General features: G+C 43.6%; 1 protein-coding gene across 5 annotated transcripts in view; it reads left to right on the top strand.

The window, feature by feature from the left end:
* CALCR (calcitonin receptor) overlaps window positions 1-18,930 on the top strand; it is a 360,448-nt gene that overhangs the window by 82,027 nt on the left and 259,491 nt on the right. Inside the window, exon 1 of one of the 5 annotated variants that reach the window (XR_008310066.1) lies at window positions 15,942-16,474. The exons of 1 other annotated variant lie outside the window; for it this stretch is intronic. The gene's annotated coding sequence lies outside the window, so the exon portion shown is untranslated. Of the gene's footprint in view, window positions 1-15,941; window positions 16,475-16,927; window positions 17,057-18,930 lie in introns of those variants that run through there. 3 more of the 5 variants (XM_053263180.1, XM_053263179.1, XM_053263182.1) reach the window with 3 other exon arrangements.

The raw sequence follows: 18,930 nt of genomic DNA on the forward strand, positions 1-18,930 counted from the left end.
GGCTGCCATCTGGAACATGATTTATAAAATCTTTAGAGTTAAGCCAACTGGAAGCATTGAAGCTAATAATATACATGAAACACTTCTCTCTATCTGAGCCCTGAAGCAGTAAATCTGATTGATAAAGTGACTTCTTTATACCTCTGTTACATTGTTTTCCATAAAAAGTCCCTGATAAGATTGATCTTCATCTAAAGCAAGCCGTCTGATGAAGGTTATGGCCACCCACCAAGATCAAATCATAGGAGATTGTGTCTGTAGCAGAAGAGGGATGAAAAGAAACCAAGTGTACCACTGGAAGAGAGTGTAATCAGAAGAAACCAGAAGGAACATACTGTAAGAGCCCTATTTAGACCTTACGTTGTACCTGGATTTAGATGTCTGTACACATATGTTTTTGTGTGAATGACTGGACAGGTATTCACTTCAAAAGTGAACCTGGATGCAGGATACAGATAGGAAGTGTACTATTGTACCTGCATTCAACATAACATATGAATAATTGTACCTGTGTGCAGATCTGTACCTGTGTACACTATACATAGATTGTATGAGTGTGGAACATAACATGTGAATAGGGCTAAGGGCTCTGCTGGATCAGACCAACAATCTGTTGAGTCCAGCATTCTGTTTACCACAGTAGCCTGCTAGATGCTTCTGGGAAGCCCACAAGCAGGACATGGAGATAACTAACTATCTCTCTTGCAGTTGCTTCCCAGCAACTGGTCTTCAAGGCATACTGTCACTGAACTTGCAGGTAGCATATTCCCATCATGACTACCGGTAGTAGCCATTGATAAACAAAATCATTGATAAATGAGTCCATGAATTTGTCTAATCCTCTTTTAAAGCCATCTAGGCTAGTGGCCATCACTACATCATGTGATAGCAAATTCCATAAACAAATCATGCACGGTGTGAAGAAGAGAGTGTGTCTCTGTATTCAGTCTTCTATCTGTTTGTTTTACTGAGTGACCCTGGGTTCTAGTCCTTTGAGAGGAGAAAAACATCTTTCTATCCACTTTCTCCACCCCATGCATAATTTTATGAACCTCTAACATGCCCCCCTACTTAGTTGTCTCTTTTCTAAACTAGACTAAACGGTCTCAAATGCATTCGCTTTCCATTGTAGGAAACATGTTCCAGGCCCCTGATCAGTGATGCAGTTGCAAATTCAGAAGTTCAGGGGCTCTCCATGACAGTCTCCATGGCTCTGCCCACCCCAACAGCCAGAGAAGCCGAGAGGTACCAGTGCTCTGTCCCTGCATACCCCCCCCCACCACCACACCCCTGCCCTGTCCCTGATCTTTTTGGTTGTCCTCTTCTACTCATTTATAGTTCTGCAATATCCTATTTAAGATGTGGCTGTATGCAGTATCCCAAATTATGCTGCACTATAGATTTGTATAAGGGCACAACAATATCGGCATCCCTTTCTTAATGACATTAAGAAATGACATTTCTTAATGTCAATTCTTAATGACATCTAGAATTGAATTTGCCTTTTTCACAGCTGCTACACACTGGGTTGATATTTCCATTGAGCTGCCCACCAAGATCCCAGCATCTTTCTCCTGGTTAGTTATCATCACAAATGTAGACACCATCCAAGTACATGTGAACTTGGGGGTTTTGTCCCAATATGTATCACTTACATGGAATCGCATTTGCCATTTCATTACCCATTTTACCAGTCTGGAGCATTCTGATTTGGAGTGCTCTTCAGTCTGTTTTGGGTTTCACCACCCTAAATAATTTGATGTCATCTGCAAACTTGGCTACCTGCCTAATTCCAAACCATTTATGAGCAAGATAAAAAGCAATGATTCCCATCTTTGGGGAGCCCCATTTCTTATTTCCCTTTATAGTGAGAATTGTCCATTTATTCCATGCCTACACAACATAAGGCCCGGGGCCCAGATCTGGCTCACAGGGACTTTTTTGCTGGCCCCCAGGTAGGAATATCCTGCAGCAACAGCAGGACCCATGAAGACCTCTTGGCTTTTCCCACTAATGAGCAGTAACAGCTCAATGGGTCTGGCCACTTGGGACCAGATGATATGCATGTGGCAGTAACAGATCCATGAGCGAGCAAGCGAGCCAGATGGAGTGGGTTTGAAGAGTGGCAGCAGCAAGCAGGCACAGGCAGAGCGTACCCCAGAAAGGCAGAGGGTCACACTTTTGGTCAGTTCTCTCTTCTCTGAGGGGGTTATCCTCTCCGGAAATTGCCTAACAATGCCATCCTGTGCATATTTACTCAGAAATATGTCCCCCGGTGGACCCAGTGAGGCTTACTCCCAAACAAGCGTGCCTAGAATTGCAGACGGAAAGCAAAAGCGATTTAGGGAGAGGAGAGGACTTGTTGGGGGCTGACAAGCACTCCCAAGTGCCCCACTGACTGAGCAGAGACAGGGCCTATTTTATGGCCACTATCCTTGGTTAAAATTCTGTTCCTTGACCTGTTGCAGGGGGCGGGGGAGACATCCACAAGCAGCTAATAAATCACTCTGATTAATTATGACATTAAAATTAATGGTAATGGGCTAGAAATTGACCTTGCCCCCCTGCACACCAAGTTGTGGTTGGTTCCGGCCCATCGGAGCTTTTGTGTTGTGCACCCCTGATTATTGTTACTACTTCCTGCTCTTTAGGTAGTTACCAGTCCATAAGGGGACCTGTATATAAATATCTGTTCTATTCGTATATTTTAAAACAAAAGGCAGGTTTTGACCATGAAGAGCTGTTTGCCCATCCAGCCTTCAGGGATGAGCAGTAAGGAAGTAGTTCAACAGCAAACCCTCCAGATAGTCAATCTGCCATGTTTCATCTAGTTTTAAAAAATATTTATGAATTTTAAACAAGTAAACAACAGACTCTCTAGACATTTACTATGTTACTTATCTATTTTGTATTACTTTTATATCCCACTCTTCCTTCAAGGAGCCCAGAGCAGGTTATATTTATCCTCACAGCAATGCTGTGAGGTAAGTTAAGCGGAGAGGTAAGTGGCTGGCACAGAGTGAACCAGTGAGTTTCATGGCTGAATGTGGATTTGAACTCGGGTCTCCCCAGTTCTAGTCGAACACTCTAAACCTGCAAAGCTGGTAAAAATCCTCTGAAACAGGATCCTTCAAACTGCTGATCTATTCATTTCAAAAAAGCTTCTTCTGGAATAAAAGGTCAAAACTATTTTGTCTTTTCTTCACTGACCTAAGCTTAAACATGCTTAATTCTTCCTGCTTCCCCCTACGTTAGATCTCTTTCTTTGCATGTGATTTTTTAAAATAATACCTATTATTGAAAGAGTCTGGAGGACTTTAAATACAATAAAAATTTTGTATTTACTTGCATATTATCATGAAAGCAGCAGCTGAATTACTGTGGTGGGTAGTTAACAGTAGTAGTCTCTTCTCCCTATGCGGAAGGGCTTTAAAGTCATCCATTTTTCTAAATTACAGTGACAGCTCGGACTCCTTTTGCTTTTCTTCTTCAACTGGCTGTATAATAACCTAATCACTCACAGTGTGCTAAGAGTGCCTTTTTAAAAGTGGCAAGGGAAGGAGGACACAATTAGAGCGGTTTTGGAGATGGCTTTTCATTCTGCGTTGAGTCGAGTGTTTCTAGAGCGATCTCTTGAACACCAGATGTGCTGGCACAAATCCCTAAATGTAAAGATGATAGCTTTCCTGCTGAGTGCTCAGTGATGGGGAGTGTATTTGTCCTCTTTGCTAAGAAGGGTCCACCTTGGTTTGTATCTGGATGGGTGCAGGGGCAGCTTAACCTTTTTGCCACCTGTAGGCGACCAAAGATTTGCCACCCCAGCAAGGATTCCATTTTGCAAGTAAAGGGCTTGCGGGGGCCGGGGGTGGGGAAGTTAAATCTGCTTTTAATACCTAGTGGGCCTGCCTACCTCCTAAATCATGATGGATCGGACCATCTTTACGCATGTAGTGGGATGGTGGAGGCCATGGAGACGGTGGTGAGAGCTCCTCCCACAGGTCCACCTGTCTCTCAAATGACAGGATGGCCCAACCTGTCATTATTTGGAAGGCAAGCGATCCCACTAGGAGCTCTCGCCAACATCCCCATCACATCACCACTGCGCAACAGCAGTTTTAAAAGGCTTTGAAAGCAGATTTCATTTCCCCTCCAGTTTTCCCCCACAAGTGCAAGTGGAAGATTAAAGCATAGGCAAATTTGCCGCTCCTCAAAATTTTCTGCCATAGGCAAGTGCCTACTTTGCCTATGTGTTAATCCACCACTGGAAGGGTGACTGTTGCCCACAATAAATTATAGCTGGGGATGATGGGAGTTGTAGTTCAGCAACATCTGGAATACCACAGGTTTGGAACCCCTGCTGAAGACAAGATGAGCTGGATGGACCAATGATCTGACTCAGTATAAGGCACCCTTAAAGCATGGGCCATAGCTCAGTAGTAGAACATCTAGGTCCCAGGTTCACTCCCTGGCATCTCCAGGTAGGGCTGGGAGAGACTCCGGCCTAAAACCTTGCAGAGCCACTGCCAGTCAGTGTGGACCAGGGGTTCCCTACCTGTGGTACTCCAGATGTTGCTGAACTACAACTCCCATCACCCCCAGCTACAACTTACTGTGACTAGAGATGATGGGAGTTGTAGTTCAGCAACATCCAGAGTGCCACAGGCTGAGAACCTCTGGTGTAGACAATACTGAGCTAGATGGACCAATGGCCTGACTCGATATAAGGCAGCTTCCTATGTTCCATCAAGAGCAGCTGCCCTTGTGGCAATATCTTTCAGTTCAATGGAAGGTAGATAAATGAGCCCATCAGGCTGTGTGTGCTGAGTTATCCTCTCCATTGAAGTGACCAGGACAGCCCTTGGAAAGCAGCAGCAGCACCTAGCCACAGCCAATCATCAAGAAAAGAGATCCAAGACTTCTTTCCAAGCACCAATGTTTAATTTCTTTTTTTTAAAAACACACAAATGTTTATTGAAATTTGTTTTACTGTGTGCAAAACAACAAATGTTTAATAGATTAATCGGCTTTGTTGGGGGTTCTCAATCTTGGATCCCCAGATGTTGTCAGACTATTCTCGCCTAGAGATGAAAAGACCTGTAGTCCAACAGCACCTAGGGACCCAAGATTGAAAACCTCTCGATTAGGTTAATTGATTTAAGACTTTTAATTAATTCTTCTGGTCTTGTTTCCATTCTTAATTCACTGACTCTCAAGCTAATTAGGACTTCTGTTTTTGCCAACATTTATTCAACACCTTGTGCTCACCAGTGCTCAATCTTAATTTAATAGGAATTCTCATTTATTTCAAAGCAAACACACACACACCCCTTGAATTCTTGTGGGATTCACTTTTCCTGAATTCTGTGTCATGCTCAGATTAGAAAGGATGCCCTTGCAGATGTGACTTCAAAAGATGCTGTTTTGCACAGTTGCAAAGCAGATCACAATCCGTGTCTGTGTCTTCTTCCATGCTGTTAGATCTAAGCTAATGCCATGCTGCCTGGCCTCATGTTCCTATTATGCCATCATTTTAATAACTGAGCATGTTTTATTGGTTGCCTATACTTTGCCGTGAGTGCCAGGTCTTTTTACAGTGTGTACCACAACCCCAATGTCATTTTCTGGGTGATTTAAAAAAAAAATACACATCTGTAAAACAGTAATCAGTTTGCTTTTATGTTTTCATGTTTGTATAACTCTGCATGTACTTTCTTCTTCTTCATCAGACTCTTGCAAAAACTTCATTCAGGAGCCAGCGTGGTGTAGTGGTTAGAGTGCTGGACTAGGACCGGGGAGACCCGAGTTCAAATCCCCATTCAGCCATAAAACTAGCTGGGTGACTCTGGGCCAGTCACTTCTCTCTCAGCCTAACCTACTTCACAGGGTTGTTGTGAAAGAGAAACTCAAGTATGTAGTACACCACTCTGGGCTCCTTGGAGGAAGAGCGGGATATAAATGTAAAATAATAATAATAATAATAATAATACTTAAAGCAGTAAGCAAACAACTTCTCAAGCTGCATCTATGTGATGATGTGTACCATGGAGATTCTGCTAATAATACTTAAAGCAGTAAGCAAACAACTTCTCAAGCTGCATCTATGTGATGATGTGTACCATGGAGATTCTGCTCCCTGTGTCCAGTTCTTCTGGATCCCTGTGTCCAGTTCTTCTCCTCTTCCCCTCTGCAAAATGTAGGAATGCTCACCATATTGTGCAACATGCTAGCCCTATTCAGATGCTACAAAATAAAACCACTCTACATGGTTTCTAGTGCTGAGCAGGTTGGATTAATGACTTCACCCAGGTGAGTCATTCACTCTTCTAGCTTGCTACTCGTGGTTAAAGCACTATTTCTGTGAAGAGGGAAGCGCCATAACTGCTAAGAGCTTCTGTGATTGGCTGCCTTGGGCAATCCAGGCTGCCAGTCATGGAAGTGCCAGCCATCACGGTTATGGTGCTTCCTTCTTCACACAGATGCCACCTTAACCGCAAGCAGAGAGCTGGAGGAGGTGAATGACGCCAGCAAGGTGGGACTTGCGACACTCTTCAGTACTGAAACCATGTAGAGCGGTTTCACTTTAAAACATCTGGATAGGGCTGTAGTAACTCGACTCATGATGTCACCATGGCATTTCTTTGCCCTCTTTCAACGCTATTGGTGAGGCAGGCAAACATGAGGGCATCACATAGAAGAGCTGGAAAACTCAGTGATGCTTTTTGAACAACTTTATGGAGGCATGTCACATGTACTTCTTGAACTTGTCCCATGTCACTTATTGAACTTGTCTGTCAAGGTGTTCGTCTTTGTTCCTCTACAGTCACCTTTAGTGACACACCTGGAGCATTCCAGGTGCTTAAGGGGATCCACTCTTTTTCTGCATCTTCCTTTCCCCCTTTAAAACTGATTTTAATTGGTGTTTATATCATTATATTGCAGGCTAAGTGCCTCAGTTCCATTTAGTGTGTACTTATTTTCTTGGATGCCATCGCTGAAGAACATGCCTAGTGCTTTATATCCTTAGATGACATTTGCCACAAAATCTTAGAAACGCTACAACTACTTTTGCTAATGAGTTGCTTTTGGATGGAGAGTTTTTTTCGAGTGTCAGGTGCCCTGATTCAGCACATCTGATACATGCAAGCCACAACAGCGCTAATCCCCATGCTGATTTCTACTAGTCCACATGCCAAGCTGAGTCTAGCAGGGCCAGTGTAGGTGGCATAGCCCAAATCAAGGGTATGACTACATACATCTGTGTCAGGGGCACAGCAAGCCTTGAGTAGGCCCTGGGACAAGATGGACCCCTGCCCCCCAACCTTTGCCTTCCCCCATGGCTTTGCTGCAGAAGAACTGCAAGGTTCTCAAACTTGGGGGTTTGATTTTAAGCAAGTATGGAAACCAGTTATAGATATAGTTGAGATAAATAGGGTTTATTATAATCTGAGTAAGATCTTGGTTGAAATGGTTAAGAAGATGATGGATTTAATGGATGGATTGATATACCAGTTTAATAATATCTATACCAACTGTGCATATTGTAAATGTTTCTTTATCCTGTTGTAACATTAATGTATATTTCTAATATTCAATAAAGTTATAAAAGTTTTTTTTTATGAAGCCCACTCCAACCTTGCTACGCCCCTGCTCAGAAAAGTGCTTTCATTACAGTTTTGAAGATGGAAGGATATATATTTGTTATCAATTCATGATCCAAATAATTGGTTAAAATACAGGTTCATAAAATATTAGTTTGTAAGCCACCTAATGGCACAGCGGGGAAGTAACTTGCCTAGCGAGCAAGAGGTTGCTGGTTCAAATCCCCCCTGGTATGTTTCCCAGACGATGGGAAACACCTATATTGGGCAGCAGCAATATAGGAAGATGCTAAAAGGTATCATCTCATACTGTGTGGAAGATGGCAATGGTAAACCCCTCCTGTTTTCTGCCAAAGAAAACTACATGGCTCTGTGGTCACCAGGAGTTGACACTGACTCGACTGCACAACTTTACCTTTACCTTTTAATTGGTTAATAGCATTATTATTATTATTATTATTATTATTATTGTTGTTGTTGTTATTATTATTATTGACATATCAGCTTTCTTGATTATGGGCTAAATTGCACTCTGCACATTCTTAGCACATTCAGTTGGAATGAAAACCATCCCAGTAAGTAGAGATTTATAATGGTGAATATGCTGATATTTTCATAGCATCATCAGAAACAAATGCTTTTCATTTCAACTCAGTACATGTTGCCTCTTCAAGCATGGTTTTTCCTCCAGGGCCAAATATGCCATTAGGCTTACACAACTTGATAGCTGCCACTATAAAAGCTAAATCAAACATAAATCAAACAAACAGATTGTGCCCATTAATATAGACTCCCAAATTTGTTCTGCTTTTTGAATCTCATTTTCCAGAGAACATTAAAAGTGTTAAGAATACCAACAGAAGGCTGCAGCTGGAGATGTTAAAATACACACACATAGCTGTTGTGCCATTCACCTTGCTAATAAGAACTTACCAAGAGATATCTGTGATATATACTGAGGCGGGTCTCAAGATCAAGGAGACCCACCTTGGGAGGGTTAGCAGGGAGAGTGGGCTTAGCCTGCTCTCCCCGCACACGAGCAGTCAGTCTGCTCCGGGCGGCTGAACCGGCCACTCACACGACTGCCAGCTCCGTTACGGAGCTGGCGGGGGCTGGGGGGGATCAGGGGCCGCGCGGCCCCTGGAAGTTCCAGTATGCCCTGCACGAGCACGCAGGGCATGCTGGAGAGACTCCCGAGCCGGGAGGCTGCTTTTGAGCCTCCCGGTCAGGGGTCTACTCGTGAGTTGCCATGGCGCAGAGCCGTACCACGGCAACACATGATTGGAAAAACCGGGTTTTTCAATCAAACCAGGCAAGCGCTTCACAAACTTGGTTTAAGGGCAGGGCTACTTAAGCGGGTGACCTTAAGCTGCGAGCCCGGTGGTTCTCAGTTTTCTCCCATCATGTGAATAGCCTCATTTTGTGGCTAAGGGTTCCTCAATCAATTGAATGGGCAGAACTCCTTACACATAAAGGTACATGTGACGTTTCTATAGAACTGGATGGCGAGGAACTGTTTTGCAGAACACTGGTATACTCAGGATTGGTGTGCTAAGACTGCAATATTTATCTTTGTGCCGTTTGAAAACCACAGTTTATTGCGACTTGTTATCTGCACATATGTACCGGAAAGGATATTAAATGCAATGGGACTTCTGTGCAAAACAGTGAACAGAATTGCAGCCTAAATGTTCTGCTTCGGCTAAAAGTTCAACTGCTCACATTTTTCACAATATGCTTCACCACATAAAGAAAGATCAAGACCATTTGATCTTCCTATTCCCCCCACCCCCAGGTCTCCAATATCATAGGCAAAAAAGAGAAACAAAAGTCATATTTTTTATTACAATTATATTGATAATGGCCCTATCCAACCCCAGCAGCACAGCATTCCTACGGTGACTGTTCCTGGTGTCCAGTATTCCTTCTATTGCATGTGCATGTGCATGCACACACACATTATTTTACTGTCTGCTCAGTTAATCCCGCTCAGGTTGCATCACAAAGACCCTATTCTGAATGCACATCTGCACACACTGTCTTGGTTCTGCTGCCCAGAACAAGATTCATTATGTGCACAGATGAACAAAACTAAAGGAAACTCTGCTGGAGCCTCCCTTTATGTTTCTTCTTCGACTGTGAGCCCTTTTGGGGACAGAGAACCATCTTCTTATTGTTGTTCTCTGTAAACCACTTTGAGAACATTCCCTGAAAAGTGGTATGGTATTCCCTGTACCATTTGGAACCGTGGGAATTCCAATGTTAGAATTCTACCTCTGTTTTTAACTGTTAATTGGTTTTAATTGTTTTGTTTTAATGTGAACCATCCTGAGCCATTTTGGAAGGGCGGTATAGAAATTGAATGAATGAATGAATGAATAAATAAAATATTTAAAGGGACCCCACTAGCGGCAGGCTACCTGGGGCACTTGCCCTGTGCTCGAATGCCTCCTGGTGGTGGGAGGCGGGAATTATGAAGTTGGAATTTTTGCGGCTCCAATTTGCACAGGCAAATAGATAGTAGTAGTAGTAGTAGTAGTAGTAGTAGTAGTAGTAGTAGTAATAGTAATGGGACAGAGTGAATGGATTTTTAAAATATATTTTTTCAGGACTGCAAATTATATGTCTAGGTGGTCCCATTGCAAACCCTGATTTTCACAGTTTTCTTTTTTCTTTTTACATTTGATGCAGCTATGGTAGAGAAATGATGACATGTTCACACACATACACACACACACCCCATAGGATCCAGAATGAAGCCCTAGTCTGACTAAAGCCCTATTCAGATATCATGTTCTGCTTGCCTTTTTTTTTTTTTTTTTGTAAATGTTTCTGTGTGAATGACTGTACCTGCCTTCATTTTAAAAGCGAACTTGGGTACCCTTCAAAAGCAGGATGCAGACAGGAAATGTACTGCTGTACCGGCATTCAACATATCACGTGCAGAAATAAGTATACCTGTGTACAGATGAAATCCATGAGACAAGTTATTCTCACACACAAAGAGAATGACAAATTATCAGCAACAGGCAGAGAAGTATTTTATTTTCAAGTCTGGAAGGACCTCTAACAAGAAACGCTATTTTATTAACTTCAAATATCTGTGCTAATCAAGATGGGTGGGGTTTTCCAGCTGCAAGTATAGTAAATGTCAGATTAATCAAATCTGTTGGTATCTTGAAGTTTTTAACATACTTGGCATCCACTTCTCAGTGAAGATCCAACAAGTGAATAGAACAGATATTTTAGTCTGGGACTGAAGTGCATTGGCTCAGATCTTTGTGGAAGCTTCCAGTGTTCTCACTGCTTCAAACACTGCTGTACTTAAAATAAAATAAAATTCTTGATTTCTCAGAACCATAATTCCATTTCTCCCTTGCCAACAACTTATTTTCAGAGGAAGCACTATTCAGGGGGGAAAGTGCTGACTATTGTGTATGATATGATTAAAACTGGGGCCATCAATATCTGACCGTGTTTATGTCAGAAGAGCTTGATCCACTTGCACACAATGGAAATAAATAAAAATGCCCAGTAAATACAGTGTATCTGCTTACTAAGGCACAGAAGTTCCAAGAAAGTTCATCCCTAAGTTTAAAACTTACATAACAATTGCTACATAATTCTGAAACCAATTTAGATTCAAGCTGTCCTCTCTCTCCTGTTCTTCCTTTCTGTCCCTCCTAGCAAACAGTGTTTTGTTATGGTAGCTGTACTAGGAATATTTACAGTGGTGTAATATATAGAAAGCATCATGATAACAATACTGATCCTCCGTATGAGTGTTCGGAGCACTTTACATATGCAGTAGTATATCAGTAGTAAGCCTTTCGGTATTTTTATCTCTATATTGCTGAGTGGGGTGGGGAGTGTGGGGGCTGAGGCTGAGAGAAGAGCCACCTACGGAATTGGTAGTAGTTGGAGAGATCTGAATCGGGCACTTCCCAGCTCTTAATCTTGGCCACTACATGATCCCAGCTCTTAGTAAGCTGATTGTGTTTATTACATCTAGCTAGAGGGTGTGGAGCTCAAACCTGTTTGGGAGTGGTGGCTACTTGCTACTAGCCTAATGATGAGGAAGGCTCTATATACACAGAGGTGCTCTTTTCATGATTACTTTCCATGTCTCTTGGTTAATCTCTGGCATTAATGTTCCACCTTTCCACTATGTTGTGTGGTGTGTTTTTTTTTAAAAAAACAAACCCGTAACATCTAACATCGCTCCTTCTTTTGTGGACCATTTTCTCACCAACTAGATCAGAGGTCCATGGGCTCCATAGAACATCTTTGCTAGTTGAATTTAATTTGCTTCCTGAAAGTTCCTGAAAATAACTATCCTGATATCTGTTTCCCTCTCTAATTTTTACTGGAGCCTTATGAAAATAAATTACATAAATGGAGTGGGGGCCCATGGGCAGGGCTGCAGAAACCCACTAGTCTACTGGTCTGTGACGAGTGAAAAATGATGCCTAATGAGTGTAAAAAGTCCTGATGAGTAATGTACCAACATAGAGTAAAGTATTTTGTCTGGTTGATAAACTAAGCCAACATTTCTTCACCCCTGCCCATGGGTACTATCTGAGGAGAGTGTGTGTGTGTGTGTGTGTGTGTGTGTGTGTGTGTGTGTGTGTGTGTGTGTGTGTATAGTTGAGAAAGGTTAAAGACCCCTGAGTAGATGATCCTATGAACAGGATATCCATGTGCTGGCAAGGAGAACCTCTATGTGAAATGAAATAGTCTTTTAAATAGTCGTGGAAATAGGAGCACTAACATAGCATCCCACCAGTGAGTTTTGCTGATGTGTCTACCTTATGTTTCTTTTTAGATTGTGAGCCCTTTGGGGACAGGAAACCATCTTATTTATTTTTCTATGTAAACCACTTATGAACTCCTCTTTGAAAAGTGGTATATTAACAACCACCACCATGCCTTACAGAAGAGAGAGAGAGAGAATCAGGAAAAGGCTGTCTAATGTACAGAACAGTCATAAGTGTGTTGTGTGCACCACTCATTCCGATTGTTAAAGGCAGAGGTTTGTGTCATATACAGAGTTTGTATATGTAAGTATGTAAGTATGTTTTGATTTATGAATGGTGCCTGCCCAAGGTCTTTGCAAATTTCAAAAGGGGTTTGGCAAGTCTCCCAAAAAGTGGTGTTTGTATTATGTAATGGTTTATTAATTGTACACATATACATCAATCCGTTCTCCAGCTCCTGTATTTTATTTTGCTGAAGAATGCCTCCCCCCGCTTCAATGTATGGTTTTTGTCAGGCATTCACACACCCACACCCACACAGGCTTAGATGGGTCGAGAGCATTTGCTTTCTACAGCACAGCTGGAAAATACCTGCTGATTCTGAAGCAAATCAGAAATGGATCTCTTGGGAAATTCTCCCAATTTCTTAGAAAATCATTATTCCTTTCCTCTGTCCCCTCTAACATATGTGTACTTGTGATATCGCCACATTTACTAATAAGGTATGCATTTATGCATTTCATAATGCTAACCTAGTGGTTTTGTTCAATACATCTTAGTAGCAATTACTGTATATTAGAGCAGTTTGATTCTTCCAGCAACTGTGCCAGCAAATACAGTGAACATGAATATGTATGAATCAATCACAACTGTAAAAAAAAGCTCCTTTCTGGAGTACTGCTCTGCCCCTTCTAAAGGATGCCCTCATTTCTAAGGAAGCAAGCAAGCAGGCAACCCTTAAGGTCTTGCAAGTTGTGTATCGCAGCTCACAAGAATGGTTTTATGCTCTCAGTTTGCTCAGGTGAGAGGAAGCTTCACAGCAGCCTTTTTGGAAGGTCCATTTTTGTAAGGAGGAAACACTGGAGATCTGGACTCTCTTGTTTACAAAGATACCAGTTCAGAAGGCAGGCACAAAGACAGGCAATATTCTTAACACACTGTTGGTGTCCCTGAAGCAAAAGGAAACCTTTGGATCCCCGCCGGTGTTGTTTCTCAGACTGGTTTTCTTTCTCGAACTAGATTGCAAAAGTGTTTCTTCAAATGCTTCAGTTTGCACAATAGAAAATAATGGCAATGATAATATTATTTGAATGCATTAGGGTGATACATACAGAATTCTCCGGTTATGTTATCCTAATTTGTGCGCAAATCTCCATCGCCTTGTCCTCAAAAAGGTACCCCTGCTCTCTGCTCATGTTGATGTTCATGGTGCTGTTATGCCTTCTCCAGCTTCCTTCATTTTTTAATCTTTCCTACTCACTGTTATAGATGACTTTTCCTGTGTGATAGGGGGAGAATCAATACAGGAATTCAGGGCAAAAATATCTCACTTCTGGCTGTCAGCTGCATATTTCAGGTGGCAGATATATGCTTATGGAAGTTTGCACAACACCCAGAAGACACACGTCCATACAGCTCAGATGGAGCAGTTACATCTCACTTAAGTCAATAAGAGCACTCATAAGTAGATTTGGATAATCACTTCCCTATCTGTAAAAAAACCCTAGCAAATCAGGGATATTCAAACATTTCCAAAGAATTGTTGCTGCAGGACAAATCCCATTGCTGATTTCTATTTCCACAGACATCAATAAGACATTGTAGCCATTTGTCAGATGTAAACATATCTCAGCCAATTTCACAAAGACCTGGAATAAATATGAGAAATTATTCTATTAAGCTCGTTCTCTTCATGCGGATCTCTGACAGAAGTGAAAAGTGTAAACAGACAAAAAGCAAGTATGGAAAATACTAGTTTTCCTTGAGTGGTATATAGGTTAGTTTTCTCAGCAAGCTGGTTGCCTCCATAAAGGACATGCACTGTACATGTACACGTACATGTTCACACTTCACAGTTCCTGCCTTCAAGTTATCACACTTACTTACACTTATTCACAACTGTATTCCAGAACATTTGTACATCAATGTCAACAGAACCAGTCTTGGAAACAACAGATGTTCATAATGAACTCTGGTCTCCAGGTCTTTTTGAAGACAAAGCTGGCTGAGAGGTTGTGCTTACATCTGAAGGGGATGTCCACAAATTGTCCCCTTTGCTAAGTAGGGTCCACACTGGTTTGCATTTGAATGGAAGACTACATGTGTGAGCATGCAGATGTTCCCCTTAGGGTACAAGGCTGCTCTCGGAAGAGCATCTGAGGTTCCAAGTTCTCTCCCTGGCATATCCAAGATATGGCAGTGTTGTCTGCAGACTGGCAGCAGCTTCTCCAAGGTTACAGGCAGACGTCTCTCTCAGCCCTATCTTGGAGATGCCATGGAAGAATCTTCTGCATGCAGGTGCTCTTCCCAGAGCGCCCTCATCCCCTAAGGGATCTTACAGTGCTCACAGTTGTCTCCCATTCAAGTGCAAACCAGGGTGGGCCCCACTTAGCAAAGGGGACAATTCATGCTTGTTGACCAAAATAGCCACATATGTAATCATTGAACTCCTTTCTAAGAATACAAGAGAGAAACAGTAGTTTCTTGTACCTTATTGCTTTTTAGTAGTAGACAAGGACAGGAAGTGTGTCTTGTTGTCAATATCACTGACTAGGGGGAAGGATTAAATACTGGTTGTGGTGGGGGGCAGCTCTGTTCAATAACAACCCGCTCACACACAAAACATTGCTGCTTTCTGCTTAGCTTACTGCATGCCCCTTTTAGCCCTAATTGAAATTTATATGAAGCCCTGCATAAGATGGACATCCCTATGGACATCTCAGTATTTGCCCCCAGGCTGTGGAATCCGCATGGCTCCCTCTCTCCCCGCTCTTTGGGGGAACTTTGAAGATCGCCCTTTTTATATAGGCTTTTTGCCAATGAGTTTTGTTTTATCAATATGTGTTTATGTCAACTGCCCTGAGGTCTTCGGACAAAGGGCAGTACAGAAATATAAATAACAACACATAAATGTGCAGAAGGAGGAGAGCAAGGAGGACTCCTGTATTCCTTTCGTCTCGGGAAAAGGGCTTCATTTACTATAAGAGGCAGCTGAAACCTCAAACTCCTTGTCAAGCAAGTCTGCTTGACCTGGATCGGAAGCCCCGACTCGTAATCCCACAGGTATGGGGAGAGAGAGAGAGCGATTTGCCTTTGCGGATGTCAGAAAGGGAAACGCGCTCTGCACACGCTCAGAGGCGCTCTCTTTTGCCGTCCGTTACTTCTCGGGTCGCAACCGGCGAGGCGAGCCCTGGCGTTGGAAAGGGCGGCTCCAGTCCTGGGAGCCACCTTGGGAGAGGCGGGGCGTGGCAGATCCCTCTTCCAGCAGCCTCTCCGCCCGTCTCCCCTGCCTGGGAGCGCCCGCCCCTCCTGCCCCCGTGACGGCCGCGCGGCAAGGCCATTCAGCGGCGCTTCCCCGCTACTGAGAGTGTGCGGCTCCTTTAAAGTCTGGGCTGAGCCGCCACACTCAGTCCGCGCCGTTCAGGTTCTCTTGCTGGGACCGGCGGTGGAGGCGGGCGCGCTGCTCCTTCTTGCTGCGCGCTGGCCGTTCTCAGTCACCTCCCGCCTGCGCGCTGAGCGGCCGGCCGAGCGACTCCCGCTGCTTGGCTAGGCAAAGCGAGGCGGGCGGGCACCCCACTGCAGCTGGGGCCCGGGGAACTAGAGACCCGGCACCAAGCAGATCCCCTCTGGGGCGGCTGGGCTCTTGATCTCTGCCCCCTCCCTGCAGGACTTTGGGTCTGGGGGCACCTTGGCAGGACGCTTGCCCGGTTGGGAAAAGCAACGGCGGCTGGTAGCGACCCCTCGGCTCGCTCCTTCTCTGTGGGATTTAAGGGATCGAGCTGCGCAACGATCCCCTCGTCCTCGGGCGCCTAAGTGTTTGGAGGATTGATCCGCGGCTGCGGAGAAAGGAGGAAGAAGCTCAACTCCAGGGCGTCCGGTCCATGAGAGGGAGAAACCCCGGCAAGTTTGCGGCTTTGTCTTTTGGGGAGGGGGTGAAGGGTGGGGAAGGAGGGGCATGAGATGATCCTTCCAGACGGATCGAGTGAGCGAATTGGAGTTTGGGGCGCTCAGCGCTGCAAAAGGGCTGTGGAGTATTAAACGTGTCTTCTGCGAGAAGCTGCAGAGTAAATGGAAGGTTGGAAGGCGATGTGCAGATCCCCCAGTTCTTGAAGAGCCCCCTCCCATTTTATTGAACTCCCTAATGTCATATCTTCAATCCTCCAAAACATATTTCTCCCCCTCCCCACAAGTGCCTTTCCTCTCCCACCTCTCCAAAGTGAGAAGTTGCTCCTCAAGCTTTCCCTCTGTCTGCACCCGCTGCTGCAAATGTCCCTGGCGCGTTCCTTCTGACTGAGCCCAGCTTTTCTCCAAAAAGGCAGTTCCAGGTTAGCTGCACTTGCCCCTGGGTCGCCGCTGTGCCTGGCTGACCTGTTCTCCTGCGTTCACCTTCACCCCAAGGAGGAGAAAATTGATGTGGAGGAAACTTCTGCTTTGGTGCCTTCGCATTTGGTCTTGAGTGCTTCTCCCTGGAGTCTAACGTGGGTGAGGATTTCCCAGTGTTTATGTTACTCTCCTCCACCTCTGATTGTCGGTGGGCACATGTGTCCATCATGAGGGAGAGAGAGAAACACCTTCTTTTCTCTGCAGTGCTTAATAAGGGACTGGAAGGGGGTGGGGGAAACCCACAACCCCAGAACATAATCACCAATGTCACACTGCTGTAGAATGTGGCTGAAAATATTAACCAGCAAATATGCTGTACAGTGGGTGCTGCTATCAAGGTTACCCATGAGAAGGAATCGGCTCTGCCCCATGAAGAGGGCTTTATTGGTATCGGTGCAAAGCAGTGGCTGGGTTGACAAGGTTGAGGAAGGCTTAATAACTTGGGTGACAGGAAGAATGATGTGAAGCCTCAGTTTTCATCTAGCTTTGGATAGGAGTCTAGAGTGAATTCTAAATGCTAGTAATCTCCATCCCTAAAGCACAGGGCATTTAACTGGCATCTGAGTTAATCTAATGTCATGTCTGAGGTTGTTCTTGTATTCCGTTCCAAGCACTTAACAAGCATCAGTTTGTTGTTTACTGTTTTAAACTGGCAAATATACATTTTAAAGCGGCATCTAGCCACAGGGCTCTCTGTTTCTTTGCATGGCATAATAGATTTTGCATGTGTTTTGGGTTGCATGATCAGATACAAGGAAAGCACCTTATGTGATCCTGGCTTACAGCTGTTATGCTTCTCCCTCCTTCCTTTATAGCGGTTTAGCAGATTTCTTGGCAAATGTGGGTCTGTTTTGCTTTCGAAGGGGTGAGAATTCTACAGATAGTTGTGTTTTCATTTTACATTCTGTGCGTCAATGGTCTTAAAAATGAAGCCCTGATGCAATAATGAATGAGCAAACATTTATACCAAAGAATTGTTTCATTGCACAGAGCTTGGTAGAGCTCAGCATGTCAATTTTTTGTCCATGTAGCAACTGCTTCTTGTGTATGTTTATATGCTGGCAGTCACTCGCATCAATTAACAGTAGCAGAGACCCTGGGACTATTATCAAAATATTTCTTCTTTTTATGGCTGTTGGTAAGAGGAGATGCATGAATGAGGTCAGGGGAACTTAACCATTGAAATTATTTTGATGCCTTCTCTCCCCCACCCCAGCAGAAAGGGAACTGAATCAATGGTCTTGCTTTCATGTGGCTAAGATGTGATGTAGTTGCTAGTGTATAACCAGCTACAAGTTCTGTGCTAATCTTTGACACGGATACAATTATTGTTTAGAATATTTATGTATCTCTTTTCAACCCCGCAAAGTTCTCAGATGGCCACATAGCAAAACAAACGAGGAGCTGGTTCTCTGTTCCCAAAGGACTCACCATCCAAAAGAAAGAAACTGGCTATAGTCACAGGGATGGAGCTCAGTTGGGTTAAATAGGGACAATTGCTATCTCCTTGCTAAATATAAGCGAGCCACCAGTTTAAATAAAAGGTGCCTCTTAATCTAGTTAGCAGGAGTTAGACTTGCAAAAATGCATTCATCCTTAATAGTTTTTGAAACAGACAATAGGTGGATTTAATTTGTCTCTGTTTTAATATACTGGATCAGAATGAGGTGAAATACAAAGAAGCTTCCTCTTGCTTTTGATTCCTTCCCACCCACCCCCCATCTGAAAACTTTAGTGTAGCTGATCACTACTATATTATCTTGGTTTTTCCAGTTACTGAAAAGTTGGCTTTATAATGGTTAATAATAAATAAGCCTGGCACTGCTATTTCATGGCCAGCAACGGAATTCCTCAGTACAGTAATATCACTGTTTTAGGCAAACTCTCTTGCTCTGTGAAACTTTATTAAACGTTTTAGTGTTTATTGCCCTTATCAGACTGTTTGGTGTCGAACATGATCTGCTCTGGAATCT

This window comes from Hemicordylus capensis, chromosome 6 (assembly GCF_027244095.1).
Source record: "Hemicordylus capensis ecotype Gifberg chromosome 6, rHemCap1.1.pri, whole genome shotgun sequence".
In the NCBI taxonomy this organism is placed as follows: Eukaryota; Metazoa; Chordata; class Lepidosauria; order Squamata; family Cordylidae; genus Hemicordylus; species Hemicordylus capensis.